The sequence below is a fragment of the Marmota flaviventris genome, chromosome 3, assembly GCF_047511675.1.
Source record: "Marmota flaviventris isolate mMarFla1 chromosome 3, mMarFla1.hap1, whole genome shotgun sequence".
NCBI classification, from domain to species: Eukaryota; Metazoa; Chordata; class Mammalia; order Rodentia; family Sciuridae; genus Marmota; species Marmota flaviventris.
This window is the reverse complement of record NC_092500.1, coordinates 98,058,117-98,066,900: the sequence shown is the minus strand read 5'-3', so window position 1 is coordinate 98,066,900 and position 8,784 is coordinate 98,058,117.

Here is an 8,784-nt window from a genome sequence, read left to right as displayed (position 1 = left end):
AAGATTTGTTCACACATTCATTTAAAGTGCCAAGTATATCTGACTCTTCAATATTCATATACTCAACTTTTTAAAATTCCCATCTACAATAACAAACAAGCGAACATCAAGATTTGTCAATAACCAGTTTTCTTCATGACAAACATGCATTTTCCAAGACAGACCAACTGAGCTTCAACCAGATACTGTGCCTCCACACTCAGTAGACAGGAGTCTGTGGTAGTTGAGGATGAAGGAAACACTAAAATCTCATAGGCAAACATGGAAATAAAGATATATTTATTTGCATTGATTTGCTCTGTCTTATTTACATATTTTAATCTGGCTACTTGAGTTATGGGCAAGCAACATCACAATATTCTAATGTGTACAAAAAGGATAATGAGAATCTCAGTGGTGTATAGAACTTCCCAAGCACTGAGGTTCTATAAACACTTGAAAATTTGGTCTCTGCAAGGACCTATGCACACATTGTACAAAGTTTTTCTGTAAATCATCAGTTATCTAGTGATCTCATGGAGATTGTTATCCCTCAAATATTCAGTTCTTTATTATTTTACTTTGTACAAGGTCATGTATAACACACACACACATACACACACACACATACACACACATACACACACACATACAATTCACATATAAACACTATTTGGATCCAAATCCTGGTTATTATCCACTTCAATAATTCAGCATTTCATTTACTCAACATTTATTATGCATGTGACTCATGTATAGTACTATGATAGATGTTGAGATAAAAATGTTTCAAGTATAATTTTTGCAGTATTAATGTAATTTTGGGGACTAATAACCTGCACATCTGAAAAGCAATGGAAATCTCTCTGGTCCCCTAAAGCAGTCACTGCAGTGAATGAGTTCATCCAAGAAACAAGAATACTCCTCATTTTTTGTCTTTTCCTTGCCCGGTAGGAACCATTCCTCCACAGCACCAGAGACCTTCAGAATAGCCACCTGCCCTCACCTCACACCAACATCTGCTCCATGACCCTTACTACAGGGACATGTAAGGGACATTGTTGTAAAAGGAACATGGGGAAGCCTCTGAAATTCTTCCTTACTGTTAGACAATATAACTGCATTCTCTAGGGAATGAAATTAATTTCTGCCACCATAAAAACACTGTAAATCACAGGAGCCATGTTCCTTCTCATGTCACTATTTAATTAACCTCTACTGACTGTGCCATAGCCAGAGGCAAACAGAGAAGAATCTTAACTGAGCAAAAAATTGCCTGTGATGCTTCATTTCGGGCTATTGATTTGGTGAATAATTTTCCATCTATAGCCATTTTGGGAAAAATCAAACAATCTAACATTTGTTTATAATGTTGTTATAGCACACCTTGCAGAGGTATGTCAGAATTACACCTCTTCTTCTCCCAGTTTCATTTACATTTTTCAAACATTATGTTCATTAAACATAACATATTAGTGATGTTCTACTAATTAGTACCTATAAGCAGGAAGTGGCAAGTTCCTGAAATACTGTAAAATATCATAACAGTACAGAAGAGAAAAGCACTATAAGGAGAGAGAAGTAAGAGAGGATTTAGGGACCTCCACCTTCAATGTTGTTTAAGGGGTCCAGTGGTCTGATCTACTTGTGCAAACATCCTTACTAAAGTAAATGGCATGTTGTGCTATCTTCTATTTCCTATTACTAAAAACGTGCCATAATACGTGTTGTGCTTTGGAGCCAGGTATACTACATTTGAGGATATTGCACTGAACCATTTATGGAGTTTCCCTAAAAGTTGCTGCTTTCAAGACAGCTGTATATCCAGTGTAGACCAGCGTCCAAAATGCTCTGACCATTGCTTTGCAAGATGATTCTGCAGTTCAAAGCTAATAGAAGTGTCTGTAGGGGGCAAGGATGCTATGTATGTCTCTGACACAACTCATAGGAAAAGGGGTGACCGAATGCCTACTGAATTAGGATGAGGCCATCCCCTCTTCAGCAAAGGGGTACACTGTGTCTGAGAAATAAAATGGTAAGAGCAGATGGTTAAAACAAACATAAGGTCCCTCTAAGCACAGGGCCCTCAACAACTACAAAAGTCATACATTTACAAAGTCATTTACTGTAGGAGGGAATGAGCACATGATTTTCCAAGAGGTGGACTGTGTGGAATACAAATTTGTGTATATCCTTAGATTTCCTATCTCCTATTCTCTTGGTCAACATCTTGTGTGGTCCACGTTATCCTTCTATTTTGTACTGTAGCAGAATTCCATTCTATGAGCCTAAGATCTTACTCTGTAAATGGCCACTAGGGGGCAGTATAATAAAAGTTTTTTTTAATAAATTCCCCCTTGGGTAAACTCTGACCAAAGGATTAGAAGAGAGAAGAGTTGACATGAATAGTCACTCCTCTCTTTCATGGACTAATGTTCAATCTGGTTCCCCCTGAACTTTCCTAGAAAAGTTCCTACACATGCTGAGCCCTGGTTTTCTTAGCTTATTGTAGTACACCAGTAGAACCACGTCACATCACCTTGCTTCACGTCTTCCTTTGCCTTTTCCACGTGCCCTCCACACTTCTGCATTGATTTGCCTTCTCAGATAAACACAATCACTCTATCTCAGGAATGACTCAGATTTTAAAAGCCCCAAGCTAAAACATGCATTGAATTGCATGATTATTATTTGTTCACTTCTCTGTGAATTTATAATATGGCAATTTTTAAAGTTTATTTACAAAATATGTGGGGGCTGGGGCTGTAGCTCATAGGTAAAGCGCTTGCCTAGCACGTGTGAAGCACTGGGTTTTATCCTCAGCACCGTATAAAAATAAATAAATAAAATAAAGGTATTGTGTTCATCTACAACTAAAAATATTTTTTAAAAAGAAAAGAAAATATGTTGGAAAAATATTACACTAAACTAATATTTTAGGAGAGAAGTTGGTTACTAGCTAAATTTCAAAAAGCCAAATTGACACTTTTGTGTATAAAATAGCCAGCTAGAAAATAATAATAATCTATCATTCATAATAAAAATACATATGTAAATTTTAAAAGCCTACTATACTTATTATTTTTTAATACTGTATTGTGGCAAATGCCTTCTGCTTTTGGTGTTCCAACTCTCTCTACTTCACACTCTTGATATAGTTGAATCAAGGCTATATTCTTTTTTTTTAATTAGGTTGTGGATATATATATATATCCATATATATATATATATATATACCTTTTTTTTATTTATTTATTTATTTATTTATTTATTTATTTATTTATTTATTTATATGTGGTACTGAGGATCCAACTCAGTGCCTCACACATGCTAGGCAAGGGCTCTACCACTGAGCCACAACTCCAGCCCCATTGATATTTTCCCTGGAATTGTGGAACAGCCATCCTTTTGCTCTGAGAAATGCTTCTATTTGGGTAAGCCTGTAACCTCAATGTGGAACCAAAACCAAGAAATCTGTGTAACCTGCAGATTTGATGGTGGACTTCATTTTCATTGGTTTGCTGGTCCTAATATACTTCATTGTTGCATTTACTAATAAAATATTATTTTCACCAAATGTTCTTTGTGCTAAAATCAGGATGTTAGAAGAAGACAGCAAAAAAGATAGATATGACCTCAGCTTATTTAGAGCTTATACTATACTGGGGATACACGATAACTACACAAATAAATAAATCAGATGTGGACTTGATCTATCCTAAGACATTACTAAAATTTCATGATACCAAGAATTAATGTAGTCATGCAGAATTTAATTAGTATTCAAGGCCACACATTTCCATCTTATAATTGAACTTGTAAATAATTATAACATCAACACATTTCTCTCACTTCCACATTTACACCAGATAATAATAAAACAGGTATATGGAAAATTCCCTGCAATTATTATGTGGATTTTATAGGTGCAATTTTAATGGTTGCAGAAATATTCACTGAATTATGTAACAAGATTTCTATACTATTTTTTGTACGGCATCTTTTCTTAATATCAGAAATATTAGAAAATTCACATCATAATTTAAAGGGTATTTAAGAATGGAAGATGAATGATATTTGGGGGAATTCAAAAAGCACAGAGGTGTTTTAGGAAAAATGGAAATATTTTAAAATCAGATCATGACCACAGTTCTCCCTTTTTCATCCATCCTTATTATAGACATTAGCCTTTTCTAATCTTTCCATCTATTATTTTTCAGTACTATTTATGGTAGTCACATACTACATTTACACTGTATTTGTTTTTATTGTGTGCATGTTTTATTCCAACAATTCTGGTTATTCTTTATTAAGTATGACATAAGAATTCATAATGACATAAGTTCTATTTCAAACATGCATCTTTGATATAAGCTTTGACAATATTTTTCTTTGAAATACTGGGGTTGAACCCAGGAGGGCACTCTATCCCTCATCTATATCCCTAAGTCTTTTGCCACAGTCCGGCTGCAGCAAACTAACCAGGGGTTGACGAACAACTTGTGTACATTGATACACCAGGAGTGGGAGCCGTTTATTGTAGGACAGGAGTGGTATTTATACATTCCACACAGCTTATCTTAATTAACATAAAATAGATACAGCAGTCAACCAATAAGGAATCTCCACACTTAATGGCTAGCTGGCGTTACTTCACAAACCACTCCCTCTGGCAAAATGCCAGGCTCCATCCAGACTTGTTTACAGACTCTAACAGTCTTTCTTTATTTTTCATTTTGGGACAGGTCTAATTAGGTTGCTAAGGCTGGCTGGCCTGGAAATTAAAATACTTCCCCTTCATCTCCCGAGGTGCTGGGATTTCAGGCAAGCACCACCAACTGCTCTACATTGATTAAAATTGAACACTCATAGCTGGGGATATAACTCAGTCGTAGAGCACTTGCCTAGTAAGAGTGAGGGCCTGGGTTCAACCCCTAGTATGGGGGCAAGGGGGATTGAATGTCCTTGCAATTCAAAATGTTAGAAATTCAAAAATGAAGAAATCTAAACATACTATGCCACTTAAGTAAGGTATAAAGAACAAGGGAAAATAGTATTCATTTCCTGAGATAACCAAATGCTTTTACACTACTGATCATAAATATATCTGGAAAATGTCCTAACTTGCTTTGTATAATTAGGTTGTTTACATCAAAAAACAATGATTGTATGTTATAGTGAATCTTTCTCATTTTCCACACATGCACAGAAACATACTCACATGTGTATACCTTTGCTTAATTAGCTTAGGTAACCGACTTTCTAGAAAATTGCTTAGAAATTATTCAAAATCATACACATACTTCTTATCTGCAAAGAAGATAAGAAACATAAAATCTTGCTGATTCCATGTGATTTCTACTAAAAATCACACCTTGTCCCTGTTATTGACTTTAAGATTTTCGATTTTTCTTGGCCACAGGAATAACAGAAAGGTCTATTTCTGCTTTTGTATCCCAAAATCAGGACAAATGAATGACCTGAAGGATGGACCAAACCAGTAGCCTGGCAAGAAGATGACCAGGTCTTTCGGCATTCTATTAGAAGGCCCACAGATACAATTAAAGACGGAGAAGACATGGCAAATAACAAGAGAATGGAGACCAGAGCTTGCAACGCGTTCATGTAGACCTTGGTGCTTAGGACCCTTTGTCATGGACCTACATGTTCCTCAGAGGTTCTAATAGAATGCTGAAAGAACTGGACATCTTCTTGCCAGGCTACTGGCTTGGTCCATCCTTCAGGCCATTACCTAAGAGTAAAAAGCTCAGGGATGTAACAGAGTATGGAGTTTGCTAGAGTATATTGGAGAGATACAGTATTGCTCAATTTGCTACTCTGGGACACAATTCTTTGTATACTTATACCTGCAGGATCTCACTTATGGTTACCATGTAAAATGAAAAACAAAATCATAAAAATTCTCAACCATGACACTAAAATGACACTCTTCTCTCTCCTCCTTAGGTGAATAAAAATAGGTTGGAGAAAGGCTATCTTGAGCAAATAAAATATGCTGAGGCTAGAAGCAAGCCAGGTGCTAAAATGGTTGGTTGCTGCCCAGGCAATAAGAAAAATAATTCTTAATTGTGTCCACTATATGAACCTGAATTATCATAGTTTCATTTCAGTGTTTTAACTTTCCCAAAACAAACCAACTCTGTGGATGACCAAAGCAGTGAAAATTCCATCAGCTAAAGGGATATTTTGACTCCTGCCCAAGTCACTGCACCTACCAGTACTACAAAGACACGAACAAATTCTACCATTACTTAGACAGAAATGATGCTCCATAGTAATTTTATCACATCTCTGGGGGAGGAGGATCCATGCTTAATATCCTGGTTGTGATTTATAATCTCCTAACCTAGAGTTCTACCAGCCCTACTTTTCTGGATGTACACTAAAGTTCTTACTTTCTTTATATTCTGTGACCAAGGTCAAACAGGAAATAGAAAATATACTAAAAAACAAGTCTATGATGTTCTTATGGAAACCACTGTTATTCCAAAATAGCTCAAAATATTGCCTAACTTATTTCAGTGCCATAGGCTGGGTTCTTTCAAAGCAGGTGTCAGTGGAAAACTGAATTCCCATTTGCTAGCATGCAAATTAAGACATATTCTCTTTCAGGCTTTTTGCCTTGTTTATAATTTGAATTCCTTGGGTTTGGATGTCAGCTAGTAAAATTTTAAAACCTAATACATAAGCTACATCAGAAATATCTAAATTGATAGATGAAACCTAGTCATGTGGAGATGACCTGAATGGACTATTATTCAAGAGGATTTATTTCAAGGAAAATACTGGATCCACATAGAAAGGTCTAAAGGAAGTGATTTGTGGGTTTTTCCTCTTTCCTAGACTTTTCTAGGAACTCTCAGGAAAGCTGACCCTCCTTACAATTAGATATTGATAGAAGTATTTATATGCACCTGCATTGTTTATAAACCATAAACACAGACACACATTCACCACCACCCTGGTTTCTGGAAAAAAAAAATCTAAGAAATAAGAAAATATTTTATCTTGTAATTTTCAAAATGAGAACTCAGAGAAGTTGAAATATAAATCCTCAGAGGGAATAAAGGTTCTGGGAATTGAACCCAGAACCTCACATGCCAGGCAAGCACTCTTCCACTGAGCCACAACCCCAGCCTTAAATCCCTTCTTTCATACACAATCTTCTTAGCCCATAACATTTATCAAGCATGTCTCCATGCTTTAGGTCTTTTACAAAGGTTTCCCTCCTAACCCTATTTAATATTTAATGGTCAGTGCTAATGAAAAGATTCAGTAATTTTACAGATATTCCTGGAATTTGTTGTGATTTTTACCAGAATCATTAAACCAGAGGATATGAGCATACGAGTCACATTAGCAAATAGATTCTATAACTCAAGGACATGGTGCATATATACATTTATGTAGAACCTTTTTTTTTAATTTTTATTGTTGGTTGTTCAAAACATTACATAGTTCTTGATATATCATATTTCACACTTTGATTCAAGTGGGTTATGAACTCCCATTTTTACCCCATATACAGATTGCAGAATCACATCAGTTACACATCCATTGATTTACATATTGCCATACTAGTGTCTGTTGTATTCTGCTGCATTTCCTATCCTCTACTATCCCCCCTCCCCTCCCCTCCCCTCTTCTCTCTCTACCCCCTCTACTGTCATTCATTTCTCCCCCTTGTATTATTTTTCCCTTTCCCCTCACTTCCTCTTGTATGTACTTTTGTATAACCCTGAGGGTCTCCTTCCATTTCCATGCAATTTCCCTTCTCTCTCCCTTTCCCTCCCACCTCTCATCCCTGTTTAATGTTAATCTTCTTCTCATGCTCTTCCTCCCTACTCTGTTCTTAGTTACACTCCTTATATCAAAGAAGACATTTGGCATTTGTTTTTTAGGGATTGGCTAGCTTCACTTAGCATAATCTGCTCTAATGCCATCCATTTCCCTGTAAATTCTATGATTTTGTCATTTTTTAATGCAGAGTAATACTCCATTGTGTATAAATGCCACATTTTCTTTTATCCATCCGTCTATTGAAGGGCATCTAGGTTGGTTCCACAGTATTGCTATTGTGAATTGTGCTGCTATGAACATCGATGTAGCAGTGTCCCTGTAGCATGCTCTTTTTAGGTCTTTAGGGAATAGACCGAGAAGGGGAATAGCTGGGTCAAATGGTGGTTCCATTCCCAGCTTTCCAAGAAATCTCCATACTGCTTTTCAAATTGGCTGCACCAATTTGCAGTCCCACCAGCAATGTACAAGTGTAACCTTTTCCCCAAATCCTCGCCAGCACTTGTTGTTGTTTGACTTCATAATGGCTGCCAATCTTACTGGAGTGAGATGGTATCTTAGGGTGGTTTTGATTTGCATTTCTCTGACTGCTAGAGATGGTGAGCATTTTTTCATGTACTTGTTGATTGATTGTATGTCCTCCTCTGAGAAGTGTCTGTTCGGGTCCTTGGCCCATTTGTTGATTGGGTTGTTTGTTCTCTTATTGTCTAATTTTTTGAGTTCTTTGTATACTCTGGATATTAGGGCTCTATCTGAAGTGTGAGGAGTAAAGATTTGTTCCCAGGATGTAGGCTCCCTATTTACATCTCTTATTGTTTCTTTTGCTGAGAAAAAAACTTTTTAGTTTGAGTAAGTCCCATTTGTTGATTCTAGTTATTAACTCTTGTGCTCTGGGTGTCCTATTGAGGAATTTGGAGCCCGACCCCACCGTATGTAGATCGTAGCCAACTTTTTCTTCTATCAGACGGCGTGTCTCTGATTTGATAT